Source organism: Carcharhinus amblyrhynchos, chromosome 22 (assembly GCF_965287045.1).
Source record: "Carcharhinus amblyrhynchos chromosome 22, sCarAmb.v2.hapA, whole genome shotgun sequence".
Classification (NCBI taxonomy): Eukaryota; Metazoa; Chordata; class Chondrichthyes; order Carcharhiniformes; family Carcharhinidae; genus Carcharhinus; species Carcharhinus amblyrhynchos.
Genome location: NC_137345.1, coordinates 36,566,921 through 36,591,632, shown reverse-complemented (window position 1 = coordinate 36,591,632; position 24,712 = coordinate 36,566,921).

Below are 24,712 nucleotides of genomic sequence, written 5' to 3'. Positions count from 1 at the left end.
TCATGCATTCCTTGCCTTGTTTGTCCTGCCCACATTTATCACCTAACTTATCTGGATTGAATTCCATTTACCACTGCTCATTCTGGTCTGCTTTATTCAATCGTTATTCAATGTACATTTGTGTCTTTCCTGGTGATCTACCATTTTGGAGTTCGAAAGCAAAAGCTAGAATTTTGTCAAATTATCTTCCCACAGGATGTGTGCATCACTGGCTAGGCCAGCATTTATTGCCCATCTCTATTTCGTGTAGGTACACTCATAGTGCTGTTAGGGAGGAGTTTCAGGATGTTGCAGCCACAGTGAAGGAATGGTGATATATTTCCAAGTCAAGGTGGTGAGTGATGTGGATGGGAACTTGCAGGTGGTGGTGTTCCCAGGTATCTGTAGCCCGAGCTGATATTAGGGGTCTTGGGTTTGGAAGGTGTAGTACGAAGAGTCTTGGTGAGTTGATGTAGTGCCTATTGTGGATGGTACACACTGTTACTGTGTAACAGTGGCGGAGGGAATGAATGTTGAAGGTGGTGGATGGGGTGCCAATCAAGCGGGCTGCCTTTGCCTGGATGGTGTTGAACTTCTAGAGTGTTATTGGAGCTGCACTCATTCAGGCCTGCGGGGAATATTCCATCACATTCCTGGTTTATGCCTTGTAGTTGATAGATGAGCTTTGGGGAGTCAGGAGGTGAGCACTGCACTGCAGGATTCCTAGCCTCTGACCTGCTTGTTAGCCACTGTATTTATATGGCCAGTCCAGTTCAGTTTCTGGTCAATAGGAGTTCCCCGGGGTGTTGATAGTGGCAGAGTCAGTGATGGTAATGCCATTGAATGTCAAGGGAGATAGTTAGATCCTCTCTCGTTGGAGATGGTCATTGTCTGGCACTTGTGTGGCAGAAATGTTACTTGTCACTTGTCAGCCCAAGCCTGGATATTGTCCAGGTCTTGCTGCATATAGCTACAGACTGCTTCAGTATCTGAGGAGTTGTGAATGGTGCTAAACATTGTGCAGTTGTCAGCATACATCCCTGCTTCTGACCTTATAATGGAGGGAAGAACATTGATGAAGCAGTTGAGGAATTATAGGCCGGTTAGTTTAACGTCTGTTGTAGGTAAAATGTTAGAATCTGTCATCAAGGAGGAAATAGCAAGGCATCTTGAGGGGAATTGCTTGATAGAGCAGACGCAGCACGGTTTCGTTAAGGGGAAGTCGTGTCTGACAAATTTATTGGAGTTCTATGAGGATGTGTCTAGGACGGTGGATAGAGGAGAGCTGGTGGATGTGGTCTTTCTTGATTTTCAGAAGGCGTTTGACAAGGTGCCTCACAAGAGGTTATTGCAGAAGGTAAGGGGGCATGGAGTTGGGGGTAGGGTGTTAGCGTGGATAGAGGATTGGTTGTCAAATAGGAGGCAGAGAGTGGGGGTTAATGGGTGCTATTCGGATTGGCGGTTGGTGACGAGTGGAGTGCCCCAGGGGTCGGTGCTGGGGCCTCAGCTATTTACCATTTATATAGATGATCTGGAGGAGGGAACTGAGTGTATGGTGTCGAAATTTGCTGATGACACCAAGATTGGTGGAACGGCAAATTGTGCGGAGGGTGTGGAGAGTCTGCAGAAGGATCTAGATAGGCTGGGCGAATGGGCCAGGAACTGGCAAATGGAATTTAATGTTGGCAAGTGCGAGGTGGTCCACTTTGGTAGGAATAATGGTAGGAAGGACTATTACTTACGTGGCAAAAAACTGCAGCAGGCGACGGTGCAGAGGGACCTCGGGGTCCTTGTGCATGAGTCGCAAAAACCCAGCCTGCAGGTGCAGCAGGTGGTCAGGAAGGCGAATGGGATGCTGGCCTTCATAGCGAGGGGGATTGAATATAAAAGTAGGGAGGTCTTGCTGCGGCTGTATAGGGCATTGGTGAGGCCGCAGCTGGAGTACTGTGTGCAGTTTTGGTCGCCATACTTACGCAAGGATATTTTGGCCTTGGAGGGAGTGCAGAGGAGGTTTACTAGGCTGATGCCAGAGTTGAGGGGGTTGAGCTGTGAGGAGAGGCTGAATAAACTAGGCTTGTACTCGTTAGAGTTTAGAAGAATGAGGGGAGATCTCATTGAGACATATAAGATGATGAATGGGATGGATAGGATAGAGGTGGAGAGACTCTTCCCGCTCAGAAAGGACAGTAGGACTAGGGGGCACAGCCTCAAGATAAAGGGGGGGCAGTTTAGAACGGAGTTGAGGAGGAACTTCTTCACTCAAAGGGTGGTGAATCTCTAGAATTCTCTGCCCGTTGAAGTGGTGGAGGCTGCCTCGCTAAATATTTTTAAGACGCGGGTTGATGGGTTTTTGATAAGCGAGGGGATTAAGGGTTATGGGGAGAGGGCGGGAATGTGGAACTGAGCCACTTCAGATCAGCCATGATCTTATTGAATGGCGGGGCAGGCTCGAAGGGCTAGATGGCCTACTCCTGCTCCTATTTCTTATGTCCTTACGTTCTTAGAGAATCCTGCAGGATGTCTTGGAGCTGAGATAATCTTCCTATGTGCCAGGTATGACTCCAACCAGCAGAGAATTTCCTCCTTGATTCCCACTGATTCCAGTTTTTCTAGGGCTCATTGGTGTCACACTCAGTCAAACGTTGCCATGATGTCAAGGGCAGTGAATTTCACCTCACTGCTGGAGTTCAGTTCTTTTGTCAATGTTTGGCTATGTTGCGGTCAGGAGCTGAGTGGCTCTGACGGAACCCTAACCGAGCATCAGTGTACAGGATATTGCTCAATGCCACTTGATAGTGTTAGCTTTGACACCTTCCATCACTTTACTGATGATCAAATTTGATTTCAATTTGATTTATTATTGTCACATGTATTAGTATACAGTGAAAAGTATTGTTTTTTGCGTGCTATACAGGCAAAGCATATCGTACATACAAAGGGAAAGGAGAGAGTGCAGAATGTAGTGTTACAGTCACATCTAGGACGTATAGAAAGATCAACTTAATGCAAGATCCATTCAAAAGTCTGATGGCAGCAGGGAAGAAACTGTTCTTGAATCAGTTGGTATGTGACCTCAGAGTTTTGTATCTTTTTTCTGATGGAAGAAGGTGGAAGAGAAAATGTCCAGGGTGTATGTTCCTCAATTATGCTGGCTGCTTTTCCAGCACAGTGGGAAGCGTCGACCATGTTAGTGGGTGGGAGGTTGGTTTGAGTGATGGACTGAGCTTTGTTCATGACCCTTTATAGTTTCTTGCACTCTTAGATGGAGCAGGAGCCATACCAAGCTTTTTCTTTTATTCATTTGTGGGACATGGGTGTCATTGGCTCACCCATCCCTAGTTGCCCATGAGAAGGTGGTGGTGAGCTGCCTTCTTGAATCGCTGAGTCCATATTCTGTGGGTTGACCCACAATACCGGTAGGGAGAGAGTTCCAGGATTTTGACCCAGTGACTGCGAAGGAATGGCAGGATGGTGAGTGGCTTGGAGGGGAACTTGTAGGTGATGATGTTCCCATTTATCTTTTGCCCTTGTCATTCTAGATGGAGTAGTTGTGGGTTTGGAAAGTGCTGCCTAAGGATCTTTGGTGAATTGCTGCAGTGCATCTTGTAGATAGTACACACTGTTGCTACTGGGCGTCGGTGGTGGAGGGATTGAATGTTTGTAGATGTGGTGCCAATCAGCTGGGCTGCTTTGTCCTGGATGGTGTCAAGCTGTGATACAACTGGAAAGAAACATTTTCTACTGAGATACCATGAACATGTCTCCTGTTTCACCAGAGGCCAAACATCCTAGACCACTGCTACACAAATATCATGATGTGGGTATGCCGGCGTTGGACTGGCGTAAACACAGTAAAAAGTCTGACAGCTGTGCTTTATATGCTCTGTCTGAGGCCAGAACTCTCGATTCACCTGACGAAGAGGGAAACCTCGAAAGCTTGTGAGTCTATTATCAAATAAATCGGTTGGACTAAAACCTGGTGTTGTCAGACTTTACACAAATATCAAACATATCTATCGCCTGCCCACACTTTGACAGATCAGACCACAAGGCTGTGCTCCTGCTCCCAGCTCACAAGCAAAAACTGAAGCGGGAGAATCCATCACAGAAAGTCATGCAATGTTGGTCTGAGGAATCAGATGATCTCCTATGGGGCTGCTTAGAGTCAGTAGACTGGTCAGTATTTAAAAACTCTGCGACCAGCCTGAACGAGTGCATCACTACGGTAACTGACAGTGGAAGACTGTGTGCCAAAGAAGCACATCCGTGTGTTTTCCAGCTGGAAACCATGGATGATCAGAGATAGCCACTGCTTGCTGAAGTTCACATCAGGTGACCCTGACCTGTACAAGAAATCCAGATACAGAGGTCCATCAAAGAAGACAAAAGGCAGTCCCTGACTAAGCTAGATTTCCAGGCTAGCCACGTGGACTCCTGCCAACTATGGTAAGGTCTGCAAGACACAGCAGGCTACAAAATGAAGGGGTTAATTGAATTTGTCCTGCTTTTTGTAGACAGGACATAATTTTCCATATTGCCACGTAGACCCCAGTGCTGTAGTTGTACTGGAACAGCTTGGTTAAGGATGCAGCTAGTTTTGGAGCACAATTTGCATTATCTAATGTCTTCAGTTGTGTCCTGATATCACACAGAGCGATATCTGTGATGCTGGGGACCTCTTGTGGGGGATAAGTACTGGCATAGGTTAGAGTGGCCTATTCCTGCACTTTAAATACTACGTAATTACTTCCTTTTTTCACCCGATTATCTCTGTAATTCCTCAGGCAGCTGTGTGTTCCAGCACTTGTATCTGCATGTCCTGCTAAAGCAGTAATTGGCGAGTTCCACAGCCTCTGAAGCCTGGAACATTGACTGATAAAATGACTTTACTTGTGAACAATGTGAAACTGTGTTTGGTATGCGTCATACCCACATCTGTGTATAAACCAAAGCACAACAGATACTAATTTAGCACTGGGACTGTCTAATCCACAATATGCAGGCGATGCAACATTGCAAAATCCGGGCACATAAAGATAGACGGCTGTACTAGATATTAGGCCCTCTTAAAGATGGGTAATTAGGAGGTGATGTGAAAGAACAGATCTATCAATCAGTCAGGATGTTCTTGTGGCTGGAATTAAAGTTAATCAGTACCCTCATTTGACAGGGTAATTGGTGATTCCTTTTGGCTCAGATCAAGTGTAGTTTTGGCACCCTACACTTGGTTGAAGTCATGAGGTTACACTGAGGCTTCATTTGAAGCAATTTTGTAAAGCAGTATCTCAGCCTTTTGGCGAAGATGCAAATGAGATCAAGCCTTGGAGAAGATGCAATGCCTGCTCCAATCAGCTTGGATCATGTAGATCAAACCCAAGACAGGAGGTGAGAGGCTGTTTTGTCAGCTTGGATTGGGAATGTCTCACTTGCTGAGACACTGAATTGGACTTTGAATGGATTGAATTCGATAAAAGCAAAAAAAAATTGGTGATTTGCGGATGCATCTTGAACTTGCATTGGGTAGTTTCTGGCACCATAAAAAATGGGAATTAGAGAGTTACTTCTGGTGACTGCTTGTGGCTTCCAGAACAGTCCCATGTTGGCTTGGCAGGAAATATGCTGCTATTTCCCTGCGAGCTCTATTGGCAAGAACTGCAATGAGTTGAAATGTGTCTGTTTAAAAGGCCCTTTCACGGGTGAGTGGGGAGATTATTTTTAAAACACGAGTTTTGATGATCTGGAACGTGCTACCTGATAAGGTCATGAAGGCACATTCACTCAAACACCAATTGATAATAACAAAGTCTTTAAAAGGAAATACTTAGGGTATGGGCTGAGTGCTGGGGAGTGGGTTTAATTGAATAGCATTTCCAAAAACACGAGATTGTTCTGGCAGATAAGGCAAAGAAGAATCCAAAGAGCTTCCAGAAATACATAAAGGGCAAAAGAATAACAAGGGAGAGAGCAGGGCCACTTAAGGATCAACAAGGTCATCTATCTGCAGATCTACAAGACATGGGTGAGATCCTAAATGAATATTTCTCATCAGTGTTTACCGTTGAGAAAAGCATGGATGGTAGGGAACTTGGGGAAATGAATAGTGATGACTTGAGAACTGTACATAATACAGAGAAGGAGGTGCTGGAAGTCTTAAAATGCATCAAGGTAGATAAATCCCCGGGACCTGATGGCATGTATCCCAGGACATTGTGGGAGGCTAGGAAGGAAATTGCAGGTTCCCTAGCCAAGATACTTGAATCGTTGATAGTCATGGGTGAGGTGCCTGAAGATTGGAGAGTGGCAAATGTTGTGCTTTGTTTAAAAAGGGCTGCAGGGAAAAGCCTGGAAACTAAAGGCCAGTGAGCCTCACATCCATGGTGGGTAAATTGTTGGAAGGTATTTTGAGAGACAGGATCTACAGGCATTTAGAGATGCAAGGACTGATTAGGGACAGTCAGCATGGCTTTGTAAGAGAAAAATCATTTCTCACAAATTTGATTGAGTTTTTTGAAGGGGTAAACAAGAAGGTAGATAAGGGCAGTGTAGTTGATGTTGTCTACATGGACTTTATCAAGGCCTTTGACAAGGTACCGCATGGTAGGTTGTTGCATAAGGTGAAATTTCACAGGATCCGGGGTGAAGTAGCCAAATGGATACAAAATTGGCTTCTTGACAGAAGCCAGAGGGTGGTTGTAGAGAGTTGTTTTTCAAACTGGAGGCCTGTGACCAGCGGTGTGCCTCAGGGATCAGTGCTGTATCCACTGTTATTTGTCATTTATATTAATAATTTGGATGAGAATATAGGAGGCATGGTTAGTAAGCATGCAGATGACACTAAGATCGGTGGCAGAGTGGACAGTGAAGAAAATTATCTCCAATTGCAACGGGATCTTGATCAATTGGGCCAGTGGACTGATGAAAGGCGGATGAAATTTAATTTAGACAAATGCGAGGTGATGCATTTTGGTAGATTGAACCAGGGCAGGACTTACTCAGTTAGTGGTAGGGCAGTGGGGAGAATTACAGAACAAAGAGATCTAGGGTGCATGTTCATAGCTCCTTGAAAGTGGACAGTGGTAAAGAACGCATGCTTGGGTTTATCGATCAGAACATTGAACACAGGCATTGGGATGTCTTGCTGAAGATGTACAAGACATTGGTAAGGCCACACTTACAATTCTGTGTGCAATTCTGGTCACCCTATTACAGAAAGGATATTATTAAACTAGAAAGAGTGCAGAAAAGATTGACTAGGATGCTACCGGGATTTGATGGATTGAGTTATAAGGAGAGGTTGGATAGACTGGGACTTTTTTCTCTGGACCGTAGGAGGCTTAGAGGTGATTTTATAGAGCTCTAAAAAGTAATGAGGGGCACAGACCAGCTAGATAGTCAATATATGTTTCCAAAGGTAGGGGGGTCTAAAACTAGAGGGCATAGGTTTAAGGTGAGAGGGGAGAGATACAAAAGTATCCAGAGGGGCAATTTTTTCACACAGAGAGTGGTGAGTGTCTGGAACAAGCTGCCAGAGGTAGTAGTAGAGGCAGGTACAATTTTGTCTTTTAAAACGCATTTAGATGGTTACATGGGCACGATGGGTATGGGCCAAATGCGAGCAATTGGGATTAGCTTAGGAGTTTAAAAAAAGGGCAGTATGGACAAGTTGGGCCGAAGGGCCTGTTTTCATGCTGTAACCTCTATGACTCTGACTCTGTGACTCACAGAAACCCTGGCTCTCTTGTCCTGCAGACACAATCTCCCTTTCAAAATGGAGAGCAAATTCTAATTTAATTCTGGATACAGAATAAACACATGATCCACAGCTGACACAAAACAGTTCGGTGGGGGGGGGGGTGTTATGTATTTACAGAGCTATTTACATGGTTGGACAGATGTAACAGCTAAATAAAATCTCTGAATCCAATGAGTCACATATTGATGCTGACTGACTGTTCTCGATTTGACACACTCCGCCAACTATGTACAAATAGCATCACACACTGGGGAAAGGCAGTTCCTAACACTGCGTCAACAATCTACGTTTAGCAGTTTGCAAGCCTCCTCCAAACCACTCACCCACACACGCAGAAGAAAGCTGTTCGACATTTCAATACAGGAAGTGCAATATAGCGTGTGTACACCCACTGCCTTTTTCACCCTTAAGCTTTCGCAAGTCGGCCACTTTTCAGCCCTTGTCAATGCTCACCCGCCCTACCCCCCCACCTCTCCTGAATATCAGGGACCCTGGACAATCAGCAATTTGTTTGAACAACAACCAACAAGATTAGCTAAAATGAGCTTATTCTGAGCTCCCTTTGCAAACTGCTTTAATCCTTATGTTGTCTGTTTGGTTCATGGCTGACTCATTGCTGTCCTTTCAAAGCCTGGCACAGATTCAAGGGGATGTCTCCACTCTGTGTGCCTGCTGAGTCAAGCTTCCTCACATTAGAGGAACAGCAAATGTCAGTTCTTTGTTTCCCTGCTCCCCTGTCAGATCGTATCGCCCTCAATTCTGAGTAACAGAGTTGAGGCTTCAAGTTGTATTCCTGAAATCTGAATAGAAAATCAAGGCTGACACTCCAAAGAGAGAGAGGGGAATGCTGCACAGTCTAAGGGGCCACCTTTTGTTCATTGTCATTGTTACAAAATAGAGCAAGGGTGTCCCCGCCATTGTTTCTCGAAACATAGAAAATAAGAGCTGGAGGAGGCCATTTGGCCCTCCGAGCCTATTCCACCATTCATTATGATCATGGCTGATCATCCAACTCAGTGGCTTAATCTTGCTTTTTCCCCATAACCTTTGATCCCATTTGCCCAAGTACAATATCTTGGCACCTACTGTGTACATTCAATGTTTTGGCATCAACTATTTCCTGTGGTAATGAATTCCTTAGGCTCACCACTCTTTGGGTGAAGCAATGTCTCCTTACCTCCGTCCTAAATGGTCTACCCTGAATCCTCAGACTGTGACCTCCTGGTTGTGGACTCCCCCACCATCGGGAATATCCTCCCTGCATCTACCCTGTCTGGTCCTGTTAGAATTTTATAAGTGTCTATGAGGTCCCCCCCTCATTCATCTGAACGCCAGCGAAAACAATCCCAACCTAGTCAATCTCTCCTCATACATCAGTCCTGCCATCCCTGGAATCTGCACTCCCTCGAGAGCAAGAACATCCTTCCACAGAAAAGAAGACCAAAATTACACATAATGTATAATTGCAACAACACATCCCTGTTCCTGTATCGAAACTTCTCGCAATGAAGGCTAACATGCCACTTGCCTTCTTTCCCACCTGCTGCACCCGCACACTTACCTTCAGTGACTGGTGCACAAGGACAGCCAGGTCCCACTGCACACTCCCCTCTCCCAATTTACAGCCATTCAACAAGTAATCTGCCTTCTAACCCTCAACCAACATCACTAGCAGGAAGCAAAATACTGCGGCTGCTGGAAATCTGAAGTTTTTGTTTTTATTTCACTAAAAGATGCTGCTTGTGGGATCTTGCTCTGTGTAAATTGGCTGCTGTGATTCCAACATTACAACAGTAAGTATTTCACTGATTGTAAATTGTTGTGTGATGTTTGGAGATTAAGTCATGTCAGGGTGAAAAATGCAAGTCTTTGATCAGAGTGCTGATACAATAGCTGATTAAAAGGAACTCGGAACACTTCTGGTTTGTGACCAGCTGAACATAATAATAAACACAACAAAAACGGAAATTCTTAGTAGCGCTGACAGCATCTGTGGAGAGTCTGGATGATCCTTCATCAGAGTTGAGGAAAAAAGATGAGATTTATACTGTTGCGGTGAAGAGGGACTTGGGGGTGGGGTGGAGGAGGGGTGAATGATCTGGATAGAGGGCCAGGGGTTGGTGGAGATGGGAGAGATTGACAAAGATGTCATAGACAAAAGACAAAGGGAATGTACGTGGTAGTGATCAAGGCTGAGAAGGGTGCTGATAGCAGCACATTCAGAGATCTGAATGTGTTACTGGCAGAACAAAGATAAGCAGTGTGGCAAAGAACAACTTGGAACAGTTAACAGATGACCCCAGAGAGGCGGAGGGAGGGGAGTCAGTGGTAAGGGAAAATGAGATGGAAAATGGGATTTTTAAAAAGGGAGGATGTAAAAATGAATTAACGAAAGAAATAAATATGTATGCAATAAATAACTGAAATGATGGAAATGGGCTGAAGGTGGAGGAGAGAGAGTTGGTGCCCTGAAGTTATTGACCTCAATGTTCAGACCGGAAGCTGTAAAGTGACCAATTTGAAGATGAGATGGTTCCTCCAGTTTGTGTTTGGCCAAGGACAGACATGTGGACAGGAGAACAGGGTGGTGTGTTGAAATGACAAACAACAGGAAGGTCTGGGTCCTGCTTGCAGACAGACCAAAGGTGTTCAGTAAAGCGATCACCCAGTCTGCGTTTGGTCTCTCAGATGTAGAGTGAACCACACTGGGAGCAGAGAATGCGATAGACCAGATTGAAAGAGTGCATATAAAGCGCTGTTTCACCTGAAAGAGGTGATTAGGACCTAACTCCACCACAATCTTCATTTCATCCGCAAACTTACTAATCAGAGCCCCTCCCATTTTTTTATTATTATCTGACTTGCATTTCTTAACCTGTCTGTCATTCTCCTTAAGGCACCAGGCATGTGGGGATGAATAATCTGCATGGCAGTTCTCAAGGCCTGCACAGACTCAGCTGATTGCTGCTGTTGCCATTCCATGTGACCATGAAAGAGGATATCCAGGAATTGGAAGTAACAGCAGTCAGACACGGTCCAGTCTCTCCTTACAGATGCTATCAGACCTGCTGAGATATTCCAGCATTTTCTATTTTGGTTTCAGATTCCAGCATACACAGTAATTTGCTTTTATCCCGTATATTTTCCACCAGATCATTAATATATAGTACAAACAACAGAGGTCGCAGCACTGGCCTCAGCAGAACATCACTAGCTACAGATCTCTATTCTGAAAAATACCCTTCCACCGCTACTCTCCTGTCTTTTATAACCAAGCCAATTCTGTATCCATCTAGCCAGCCCACCCTGAATCCCATGTGATTTTTGTTTTTGTACCAGTCTGCCATGTGGGACCTTGTCAAACACCTTATTAAAGTTCAGGTAAACTAATCCACAACTCTTCTTCCCTCATCAATTAACTTTGTCACCTCTTCAAAAGCATCAATCAAGTTGGTGAGACATGACCTTCCCAAAGCCATGCCTCACTAATAGTCCATTTCTTCCAAATGTCCATCTATCCTGCCCATATAGACATACATAAGACATACATAAACTGCTCCTTTGAACCTCCATGGGTAAGTGCCTGGAGGATCCAGCGTTGGCTCCCCTTACATAATAAAGATATCTCCTCCCACTTGAATTTAGCAGCTGGGCCAGAGTATTGACATTTTATAACAGAGTATTTCTCTGACCATTCAAGTAGATGATGTGATGGAGAATGAACTAGCTCTGGATGAATAAATCCTGATGTGGAGATGCCGGTGTTTAAACCTGGTGTTGTCAGACTTCTTACTGTGAATAAATCCTACCAGCTGTTGCAGAATGAAAATCCATCTGTTCTGAAATGATTTTGGAAACTCTTTAATCCAGTTGTCCTGCTGTCAGTCATCATCTGCTTCTTCCAGAATTTCCAGGTGTATGCAGATATCTCCTCTTATGATTGTAGACAACAGAGAGAGTCTCACCAATCTGGAAGATTGAGTTATAATGCTTTTTAAATCAGTTAAAGCCCCCAACTTTCACAAGGATCTTGTCATGACCCTTTCCTTCACCTAGGAACTCTGTAAATGTGTGACTGCCGTTATTTCCAATTTCTGGATGTCCTCTTCTGTGATCACATGGAATGGCAACAGCAGCAGTTAGCTGAGTTTGTTCCGACTACGAGAAATGCCATGTAGGCTCTGGATCCCAACATGCCTGGTGCCTTAAAGAGAATGACAGACAGGTTGAGGAATACAAGTCAGATCATGAGAAAAATAAAGAAATAGTGATGAGGTTTGATTAAGTTTGAGTTTTGAAAGCTAGTACATTGTGGAACACAAGGAATAAGAACACAAGAAATAGAAACAGGAAAAGGCCATTCGGCCCTACAATCATGTCTGACCTATCCCGGCCTCAACTCCTTTTCTGTGCCATTTCTCCATCGCCCTCTATTCCTCAATCTATCCAGTATTTATCCACCTCCACTTGAGTACCTTTAATGATCCAGCCTCCACCACCCTTTGGGCAGACAATTCCGGAGATTCACCACCCTCTGCAGGAAGGAATGTCTACGCACCTTAGTATTAAATGATCAGCCTTTTATTTTGAGGCTTTGTGGTAATATAATCAGGGCCTAGTTTTAAGGGTGATTAAATTGGATATCCTAAATTGGGCATATTAAAATCAAAACACAGTCAAACCTCGGGTAGGCCAATTGTACAATACACAAACCTGTCTGGGCCTGACCCATCAATAACACATCAAAGGTCGTTGCACTCTACTGAGCTCCAGCAGGAGATCATCGCACACCATTGAAATGCACCAGCCTATTGCTAGAAGCCCAGATCGGGCCAGACTTTCTGTCACCGAGAGTTCCTGCAGTTACCTTATCGGATAACGGGTTATATGTAAGCAACAGCATGGAGATGGACACCTGGGGGCGGACCCTGGTGTCCTGTCAGGCAGACATCAAGAAACCCACTGGCTATTGGAACCCCCTCCTGGAACCTCATTGGCTGGAAGCCAGAGAAGTTTCCAGAAAGGCAGGGGGATAAAGGACACATTTCAGACACAACAGGAGCGAAGACTTAACAAGGGAAGTGACCCTGACTATCCGGAAGACTGACCAAGAAGGAAGAAGCTGCCATTGAGATTCACCTTCGTGATGACAGACCAGAGGGACTCAGTGAATCCAGCCTGCAGTTTAACCAAACCACCTTTGTGGGTTGTATACTTGTATCTGGGGTATCCTCTTGTTTTATGTGGGTAATTTAAGGGTTAATAGTGTTATTATTAATAAACTTGTTGAACCTTTTCTTGTGTTTGCCCTTTATCCATCTTGCAAATAAGGGCACCAGGGTAAAACTTTGGAGTCAGCAAACTGGTCAAAGCAGAGTTGGAATAAATGGGTGCTTTTCTGGTTGGCGGTTGGTGACTAGTGGCATGCCGCAGAGATCGGTGCTGGAGCCTCAACTGTTTACCATCTACATAGACGATCTGGAGGAGGGGGCTGAGTGTAGGGTAACAAAATTTGCTGATGACACAAAGATGAGTGGGAAAGTGAATTGCGTGGAGGGCGCGGAAAGTGTGCAGAGAGATTTGGATAGGCTGTGAGTGGGCGAGGATCTGGCAGATGGAGTATAACATTGGCAAGTGTGAGGTTATCCACTTTGGAAGGAATAATAGTAAAATGGACTATTATTTAAACGGTGAAAAATTATAACATGCTACTGTGCAGAGGGACCTGGGGGTCCTTGTGCATGAATTGCAAAAACCCAGTCTGTAGGTGCAGCAGGTGATCAAGAAGGCGAATGGAATGTTGGCCTTTATAGCGAGGGGGATGGAGTATAAAAGCAGGGAGGTCTTGCTGCAACTGTACAGGGCACTGGTGAGGCCGCAACTGGAGTACTGTGTGCAGTTTTGGTCGCCACATTTGCGAAAGGATATATTGGCCTCGGAGGGAGTACAGAGAAGGTTCACTAGGTTGATACCAGAGATGAAGGGGTTAGCTTATGAGGAAAGGTTGGGTAGATTGGGCCTGTACTCGTTGGAGTTTAGAAGGCTGAGGGGTGATTTTATAGAGACATATAAGATAACGAAGAGGCTAGATAAGATAGATTCTTTCCAGTCAGAAAGGAAACAAGAACTAGAGGACACAGCCTCAAAATAAGGGGGGGGGGTCAGTTTAGAACAGAGTTGAGGAGGAACTTCTCTCAGAGGGTAGCGCATCTCTGGAATTCTCTGCCCATTGAAGTGATGGAGGCTACCTCGCTAAATATGTTTAAGTCGCAGTTAGATAGATTTCTGACCAATAAGGGAATTAAGGGTTATGGGGAGAAAGTGGGAAAGTGGAACTGAACCACTTTCAGATCAGCCATGATCTTATTGAATGGCGGGGCAGGCTCGAAGAGCTAGATGGCCTACTCCTGCTCCTATTTCTTATGTTCTTATCTGAGAATTAACAGGTACAACAGCTTTGTCCCCTTGTTTGAAACTCTCCCACTAGTGAAACATCTCACCATCTACCCTGCCAAGCCCCCTCAGTATCTTATAGGTTTGAATAAAGTCACCCCTCACTCTTTTAAACGAAAGAAAGAAATTCTGAGAGAAATAAGATTTTACACTCTTCTGAGGCCTTTGCTGCAATTTCTATTCAGACATAAGAACATAAGAAATAGGAGCAGGAGTCGGCCATCTAGCCCTTTGAGCCTGCCCCACCATTCAATAAGATCATGGCTGATCTGTCATGGCTCAGTTCCACATTCCCGCCCTCTCCCCATAACCCTTAATCCCCTCGCTTATCAAAAACCCATCAACCCGCGTCTTAAAAATATTTAGCAAAGCAGCCTCCACCACTTCAACGGGCAGAGAATTCCAGAGATTCACCACCCTTTGAGTGAAGAAGTTCCTCCTCAACTCCGTTCTAAACCCCACCCCCCCTTTATCTTGAGGCTGTTTCTAAGCAGAAAGAATCTCTCTACCTCTACCCTATCTAGCCCCTTCATTATCTTGTAAGTCTCTATAAGATCCCCCCTCAGCCTTCTAAACTCCAACGAGTACAGGCCCAGTCTATTTAATCTCTCCTCATAAGCTAACCCCCTCATCTCAGACAGCTAACGATAAAAGTAAAAGCGTTGGTAAAGCAACGTTATCAGGTCAGCCCTCTGTGCTGTCAGACACACAGTGACCGCAGTTCCATCAACAGCCATGAGATGGCACAGCAGCTTCTGGATGTGCACCTTACCATCGGACTGCAGTTTATTAAGTTCAGTCGTTGCCTTGCTAGTTTTTCAGCCTCTTGTTCCAAGTCCATCCACAACTCCCGGCAGGTTGCGTGAGGGGCTATTCTTTATTTAGGAGCTCCAACAGTCAACGTTAGTCTGTTGTTCCATCACAGGAGACACCACAGGCAAGCATTATCATTAAAATTCAGGCTCAGTGCCTTCGCTCACCATTTACCACGGGGAGGGGGGTTTCAATAAGGGATCTGGGAGAAGGTTTCAAAGAGTCTGCCAAATCGACATTATTTCGAAAATGATTTCACGTCCACTTCCTATTGTTTCATATGCGACAGTTACCGGGGGCATTGTTGTCCACATCATTCCCTAGAAACGATTATCTTTTAGGCACAGCATTTAAAGGATTGACAACCACCTATCAAGGATAAAGATATCAGACAGATTTCATTGTGTGTACAGAAGGGATGTCTATACTGAAGCAGTTTGATGTCCAATAGGTGGCGGACAGAACGTCCTTTTGCCTTTCAGTAACCTGTAATACTGAGACAGACACCAGGGAGCAGTGAAAGTCCCTCTTAAAACTGGCTCATTAAACAAAATGATTAATTCCTGCAAATGTCACAGCAATGCAAAATGAACCATCAAAGGTCTTATTCTGGTACTTGCCGCAATGTTTGCTATTGTCTGTGTTTTTTGCAATACATTTCACTTTAATTCTCTGGCGATACGACAGATAAAATAAAAAACAATGCCAACATATTTTGACCATAGTATGAACACCAATTTCTATTTAATTAATTGAGAGGCTGGAGACATTAAACTGTAGTTATCCTTTAAACCTGCAAGCTGCTTCTTTGAATTGGCAGTTCTGCTTTTGTACCATTACCTATGGTTTCAGAGTATTTCTGCAGATCTTTTATGATATTCGGTTCAAATGGTTTGATGTTTCAGCAAGTGTTCAGACCAAGAAGTCGAATCCTCATTGTGAGATTACCACAAAGCAGGGAGACTGAAATATTTGTCAGATTAGGGTGTGAGATTTGAGTTGAATGATAGTTGCCATTCATGGTAAAATTGGAGAATGCTCATACACTTCATGCGTCATTTACCAAGACAAACAAATTTATTGCAATGATTGCCTGCTTCCCGGATAGTCAGCCAATAACACCACCACCCCCCCCGCCCCCCCACCCAGCAGAGTGGCATCACACTAGCACAATTCACTACTGGTTTTCAAAAGCAAAAAATGCTTGTGGTGACCACGCCGGGGACATGGAGGTGGCCGCAAGGCCCCAGGGGTTGTGGGACAGGGCTAGATGTTTCCCCCCCTCCGTCACACTGTCAGTCCCCCTGGCAGTACCTTGGCACAGGGGCAGCACATTAGCACAGGGGGCAGCACTGTTGCTTCACAGCTCTGGGGACCTGGGTTCGATTTCGGGCTTGGGCCACTGTCTGTGTGGAGTTTGCACATTCTCCTCGTGTCTGCGTGGGTTTCCTTCCACAGTCCAAAGATGTGCGGGTTAGGTTGATTGGCCATGCTAAAATTGCCCCTTACTGTCCTGAAATGTCAAGGTTAGAGGGATTAGTGGGTAAATTATGTAGGGATAGGGGGCTAGTGCCTGGGTGGGATTGTGGTCGGTGCAGACTCGATAGGCCAAATGGCCTCTTTCTGCACTGTAGGGTTCTATGGTTCTACGATTCTCTGGCAGTGCCAAAGGGGTGCGTGATGGAGTCAGGGCCAAGTGGTTCTGGTGGGGATGGGGGTAACCCCTCTTCATTGAGGACTGGGTTCACCTCATGTCTGGTAGGATGGGAGTGTGGGCAGAGAGGGGGAAGAGGGAGAACCTGCAGTGAAGACAGGGAGGCTGATGTTGGCACTGTGGTGGGGAGTTTGCCCCAAAGCATGGGGAGTCCCAATTTCTGTGTGTGTGTGTGTGTGTGTGTGTGTGTGTGTGTGGGGGAGGTGGGAGAAGAACTTTAAATGTTAATGTGATTGTCAACACCTCACCAGCCCCGGAGTTGCCACTGTGTTTAGGCCCTGCCCCTCCAGCTGGCTGTGTGATTCTCACCGGCAATCTGAAATTGCAGAGAATGCCATTAAATCAGGAGAGAAAAGGCATCTGTAAAGTGGAAGAGCATCTGTGGAAGTGGTGACTTTCACACAGCTTCTCTCTCCGATCCATCACTCGGTGCAATTAAATTGCCCTCAATATTTTGCTTCAAACTCAGATTTTCAAGTGAAACTTGTGAATTTTAGGAATTTGAAACAAATAATAAAAATGCTGTAGTTAATCTTCTCCAATGTGCACTTACTCAAATGTGCCCCAGTTCATCAAAACTTTGCATAGGTTACCTACTATTTATAAACGGATTGCTGCTGGCCCCATCCACTACTTGTGTATCTGGATCATTCAGAAGATAAACAGCAGCAACTCACCAAGGCTGCTGGCAAAACCATGGCAAAGTTCCACCCCAAAAAACAAGGACAACAGCCATGAGGGATGCAAGTTCCCCTCCAAGTTCCAATACAAGCTAATTTGAAAAGATATCACAGTTCCTCATTGTCATTTGGTCAAAGTCCAGGAACTCTCTGTAACAGCATTATGGAATGACACAGCCGCAGTTATTCAAGAAAGTAGCTCATCACTATCTCCTCCTAGTACAGATAGTACCAATGATGCCCACATGTTATGAACAAATATAAATTGACTACAAAAAGAAAATTCAGTTCACTAAATCTGATGTGACTGAAGATTTGGGCAGTACGATGACACAATGGTTAGCTCTGCTACTTCTGCTGCCAGGGAACTGGGTTCGATTCCTGGCTTGGGTCACTGTCTGCGTGGAGTCTGCATGGATTTCCTCCGGATACTCCAGTTTCCTCCCACAGTCCAAACACATGCTGGTTAGTTGTATTAGTCAAGCTAAATTCTCCCTCAGTGTACCGGAATAGATGCCGGAGTGCAGCGACTAGGGGATTTTCACAGTAACTTCATTGCAATGTTAATGTAAGCCTTCTTAATGGGCAGCATGGTGGCACAGTGGTTAGCACTGCTGCCTTACAGTGCAAGAGATCTGGGTTCAATTCCACCCTCTGGTCACACATTCTCCCTGTGTCTGCATGGGTTTCTTCCAAGTTCTCTAATTTCCTCCCATAGTTCAAAGATGTGTGGGTCAGGTTGATTGACCCTAGTGTCAGGGGATTAGCAGTGTAAATATATGGGTTACAGGAATTGGGCCTGGGTGGGATTGTGTTTGGTGCACACTTGATGGGCTGAATGGCTCCTCCTGCACTGTAGGTATTCTATGATTCTAAGAAGTTGCATTTTGAAATTCCGGGTAAATTTGTGATAATAAATTACCCTCTTTTTTTAAACTCTCAAACTAGCTTGCCACTGAAATCTTTTAATTGGGACACTCAGTCTGAGGGTAAGGAAGCACAGACTCTTCTTACACACACATACTGATTGTGAGCAATGTAAGAAAACTGGAATTCTAGTTGTGACAGTCACACAGTGTACCAAGAGATTCTCACTTCCACTGAAATGTGTGAAGGAATATATTTTTTACCCTCAGGTTCTACAATAAAGACTCAATTTCTGTGGAATTGTGAAGCGCAGAAGGGAGGGGCTGACTGATCAATTGTCTCTGGACTGTCTGCTTCTTTAATCATAGAATAGAATCATAGCTACAGTGCAGAAAGAGGCCCTTCAGTCCATCGAGTCTGCACCGACCACAATCCCACCCAGGCCCTATCGCCATACCCCTGCACATTTACCCACTAACTCCTCTAACCTACACATCCCAGGACACTAAGGGGCAATTTTAGCATGGCCAATCAACCTAACCCGCTCATCTTTGGACATAATAGTTCAACTACGTTTTATGGAGAAACACAGTGTTGCACAACATTGGCTCCATGGAATTATTATAATGTGAGGAGTTGGTCATTACCTGGCATTTGTACAACGTGAGTATTATTTGCCATTTATCAGTGTAAGCCTGAATGTTGTCCAGGTCCTTTTACCTGTGAGGGACCGATTAACTATCTGAATCGTGCTAAACATTGTGTAGTCGTCAGCAAATATTTCTGGCCTTATGTTGGAGGGAAGATCATTAATGAAGCAGCTAAAGGTAGTTGGGCTTAAGAAACTACCCTGAGGGACTCCTGCAGAGATATCCTAGAGCTGAGAAGATTGATCTCCAACGACCACAACTTTCTTCCTTTGTACCAGGTATGACACCAACCAGTGGAGATTTTGTCCAGATCCACACTGAATTCACGTTTTTTGTGGGCTCCTTGATGTCATGTTTGATCAAGTACTGCCTTTCTCCAAGGGCTCACCTCACCTCCGGAATTCAACTCTTTGCCAATTTTAGATGAAGGTTATAATGAGATCAGAAGTGGAGTGTTCCTGGAGGAACTCAAACTGACCACTGATGAGCAGGTTATTACTGTGTAAGTTCCACTTTATAGCACTGTCATGGACTCCTTCTATCATTTTTCAGATGATGAACAATAGGCTGCTGTGACATTAATTTGTCAAATGAATTTTTGTGACATGATATACCTGGGCAATTTTCCAGATTGTCAGGTAGATGCCAGTGTTGCAGCTGTACTTGAACAAGTTGATAGGAGTGTGGCCAATTCTGGAGCCCCAGTCTTCTGTACCACAGCTGGGGTGTGGTCAGGATTAATGGACTTTGCCAAACCCAGTGCCTTCAGTTCTTAATATCATGTGGAATGTGGGAAGTCTTGTTGCATGTAAGCAAGGGACTGTGTCAGTATCTTAAGAGCCATGAATGGCACTGAACCACTACTGACGTACAGTAGCAGTAGTGTGCATCATCTACAAGATGGTATACTGTGGCATATTTTCCAAAGTTCCAGATACACAACATCCTAGGACAACAAGAGCAGCAGATACATGGGGACACCATCACCTTCAAGTTTCCTTCCAAGCCCTACACAATCCTTCTCGGAATTATGTTACCATTCTTTCAGTATGGGTGTACCGACACCACATGGACTGCAATGGGTGCAGAAGGCAGCTCACCACCCCCAATTAGGAATGAACAACACCCACATTCTAAGAACAAGTAAAAAACCTTGTTGGGAATTGTAGGTAGAGGGGTAAGTCATTGAACCCTCAAGCTCATTCTGCCCGTTAAATAAAGGCTTGATAGAACCAGTGCAATAAACTTCACCAGGTTTACAACAATTCACAACTTCCTAAACCAAAAAGAAAAGGAAGCCAGCAAAAGTAAAACAGGAGCAGAGAGCAGGATTTCCTGAAGGCCAGGGGAGAAAGGCCTTCACACAGAGCAAGGGCTGACTGGGAGGGGGCTGCATGAGAAAGAGCAGGAAAAGGGTGGATCCAAATGGAACAGAGTAGATGCAGGAGAGCGGGGATTCAGACAGGACAGAGGGGGGGTGGTATTCAGACACAACAATGTATGGAGGGGGGTTTCAGACAGAGAGGGGTTTCAGACTGAGCAGAGGGAGGAGGGAATCAGACAATACAGAGGGAAAGGGCTTCAAACAAAACAAAGGGAGGACGGAATCAGACAGAACAGAGGAGGGGGCAATCAGATAAAACAGAGGAGGGGGCTTCAGACAGAACAGAGGGAGGGGGCTTCAGACAGAACAGAGGGAGGGGGGTTCAGACAGAACAGAGGGAGGGGGGTTCAGACAGAACAGAGGGAGGGGGCTTCAGACAGAACAGAGGGAGGGGGCTTCAGACAGAACAGAGGGAGGGGGGCTTCAGACAGAACAGAGGGAGGGGGCTTCAGACAGAACAGAGGGAGGGGGGTTCAGACAGAACAGAGAGAGGGGGGCTCCAGACAGAACAGAGAGAGGGGGCTTCAGACAGAACAGAGGGAGGGGGCTTCAGACAGAACAGAGGGAGGGGGCTTCAGACAGAACAGAGGGAGGGGGTTTCAGACAGAACAGAGGGAGGGGGCTTCAGACAGAACAGAGGGAGGGGGCTTCAGACAGAACAGAGGGAGGGGGGCTTCAGACAGAACAGAGGGAGGGGGCTTCAGACAGAACAGAGGGAGGGGGGTTCAGACAGAACAGAGGGAGGGAGTTTCAGACAGAACAGAGGGAGGGGGTTTCAGACAGAACAGAGGGAGGGGGCTTCAGACAGAACAGAGGGAGGGGGGTTCAGACAGAACAGAGGGAGGGGGCTTCAGACAGAACAGAGGGAGGGGGGTTCAGACAGAACAGAGGGAGGGGGCTTCAGACAAAACAGAGGGAGGGAGTTTCAGACAGAACAGAGGGAGGGGGGTTCAGACAGAACAGAGGGAGGGGGGTTCAGACAGAACAGAGGGAGGGGGCTTCAGACAAAACAGAGGGAGGGAGTTTCAGACAGAACAGAGGGAGGGGGGTTCAGACAGAACAGAGGGAGGGGGATTCAGACAGAACAGAGGGAGGGGGGTTCAGACAGAACAGAGGGAGGGGGCTTCAGACAGAACAGAGGGAGGGGGGTTCAGACAGAACAGAGGGAGGGGGGTTCAGACAGAACAGAGGGAGGGAGTTTCAGACAGAACAGAGGGAGGGGGGTTCAGACAGAACAGAGGGAGGGGGATTCAGACAGAACAGAGGGAGGGGGGTTCAGACAGAACAGAGGGAGGGGGCTTCAGACAGAACAGAGGGAGGGGGGTTCAGACAGAACAGAGGGAGGGGGGTTCAGACAGAACAGAGGGAGGGGGGTTCAGACAGAACAGAGGGAGGGGGCTTCAGACAAAACAGAGGGAGGGAGTTTCAGACAGAACAGAGGGAGGGGGGTTCAGACAGAACAGAGGGAGGGAGTTTCAGACAGAACAGAGGGAGGGGGGTTCAGACAGAACAGAGGGAGGGGGCTTCAGACAGAACAGAGGGAGGGGGGTTCAGACAGAACAGAGGGAGGGGGGTTCAGACAGATTAGGTGTGAGGTTTCAGAGTGTGAAGGGGGAGGAAGTTTCAGGAAAAGCACGGGGAGGTTAGAAAGAAGAAGTGGTGGAGACATTAGGAAAAAGGAGGGGGATGGTGCTTCAGACAAATATGGTGCGTAGTTAATGAAATGTCAACTCGCTATTTGCCAGACTGGTGCCAAAGCTGCCCACGAACCATTGCACAGCAACCACTTGGTATGTGTGCAGTTCACTATTCAGAGCACTCATCAGCTAGTGTTGTTTTCAGTATAATTACCATGCAGTCTGTCTTTAGCCCTGGATTAAATGCAGCAATACAGGATTACAGAATGCCAACTAAAAATAACCTCTGATCAGATAGATGAACTAAATTCAATTAGCTCATCTGGCTTTCTGCAGCTTTCAAACCTTCTAATCCATGTGCCTACTTCAATCTAATCTGGAGTAGGTTTAAACATAACTTTCAAGACAAACCAATACTGTATTTAAAGCTTTACTACCAATGACTCAAACTAACAGTGCATTTATATACAGTGACGGCATTCATATCTTAAATCTTGGGCAGCAGGAGATGGAAGAGGGACGCTATCTCACTATCAAAACCGGCTATCTCACTATCTATACAGGCTATCTCACTATCAAAACCGGCTATCTCACTATCTATACAGACTATCTCACGATCTATACAGGCTATCTCACTATCTATACAGGCTATCTCACGATCTATACAGGCTATCTCACTATCTATACAGGCTATCTCACTATCAAAACCGGCTATCTCACTATCTATACAGGCTATCTCACGATCTATACAGGCTATCTCACTATCTATACAGGCTATCTCACGATCTATACAGGCTATCTCACTATCTATACAGGCTATCTCACTATCTATACCGCCTGCGAATAAACTATTTATGGGTTTCACCTGAGAGAAGTTACAAAAATGTGCAATACACAGTTACCATCAATTGAACCAGTATCACTGATGCCAAATACTCTGCATCCATGTCCTCTTATCATAGCCTATCTCCAAGTGTACTGTCTCAGCCTTTCTGAGATCCAATCCCTGAGCCATGCTAAATTAGCCATGATTCATTCACAGGCAGCTGTACTGTCAACTTTCACATATATTTAGTATCTTGTCACATCAAAGTGCTTCATACAATTTGGTATGGTTTGGATGCAGTGGTTCCTGTGATTGGTAAACAGGGTGAACACAAAAGGGGAAACACATTGTCGTAATCTTAGGGTTACTCCCAACGCCATGTGCCAGCGAGGCTTGGAACAAGGAGATGGTACAGTTTAACATGTATCAAAAAAGCTGGTATAGGAGGGGAGGCTTTAGGTACATGGATCACTGGGATGTCTTCTGGGGAAGGTGGCACCTGTACAAGAAGGATGGGTTGCATCTAAACTGGAGGGGCACTAATATCTGGGCGGGAGGTTTGCTAGTGCTGTCCTCAGAGCGGGGTGGGAATTAGAACAGCAGGCCAGTGAGTGTAGAGATTGCGGACAAAAGTAAGACTGAAATAAACATAGCGCAGAGTAAGAGCAGGCAGAGGAAAGCCGCAGGACTCAAATGGACCAAAGGTCCAGAGTGCATTTGCTTCAGAGGACAGAGGAACTGAGAGCCTGGGTTACTGCATGGGATTATGATGTTATTGCAATTACAAAGACACGGTTAAAGGAGGGACAGGACTGGCAGCTTAACATTCTGGGATATCGTTGTTTTAGATGGGACAGAAGGGGAAACAAAAGTGTTGGGGGAGTTGCATTGCTGATTGGCTATGTTGAAGGAGGACACATTGGAAGGATCTTGGAGTGAGGCATTTCGGATGGAGTTCAGGAATAGGAAGGGTGAAATCTCAATATTGGGAGTGTACTATAGAACTCCCAACAGCCCGCAGGGGACAGAGGAGCAGTTGTATATCTAGACACTGAAAAGGTGTGAAAAAAGCAGGTAGTTTTGGTGGGTGACTAACTTTCACCGTATTGACTGGGAATCCCTTACAGCCAGTGACTCGGGTGAATGTTAAATGTGTTCAGGAGGGCTTTTTCACACAGTATGTTTACAATCCAACCAGAGAAGGAGCCTTACTAGACTCAGCAGGCGATCAATGTTTCAGTGGGGGAGCAATTTGGGCTTAGCGACCATAATTCCATAAGATTTCGGCTAGTCATGAATAAGGACAAGAGTGGCACTGGGGTGAGGGTGCTTAATTGGGCAAAGGCCAATTACATCCAAATTTGACAGGAACTGAGGAATCTGGATTGAGAGTGGCTATTTGGATTACACGGACAAATCCACGTCGGGCATGTGGGAGGCTTTTAAAGGTCAGTTATTGAAGTGCAGGACAGGCATGTCCCCACAAAAAGAAAGGATAGAAATGGCAGGATTTAGGAATCACGGATGACAAGAGAAACTGTAAACTTAGTCTAAAGGAACAGGAAGCATACAATAGGTCTCGCCATCTAATAACTGACAAAGGAGGGAGTACAGTGAAAGCAGGAAGGAACTTAAACATTGAATTAGGAGGACTAAAAGGGGCCATGAAATGTCTTTAGCAAACGGGGTCAAGGAGAATCTCAAAGCTTTTTATGCATATATTAGGAGCGAGAGTAGCAGGAGAAAGAGTAGGCCCACTCAGGGACAATGGAGGGAAGTTATGTGTGGAAACACAGGAAGTGGGTGAAATCCTTAATGAGTACTTTATATTGGTATTACCAATCAGAAGGACATGATGAATATTGAGGTCAGGGATGTTTCAGTGGGGGAGCATTTAGGCCTTCAGTGAATGCTCTGGACAATGTCAATATATTGAAGGTGGAAGTGTTGAGTTTC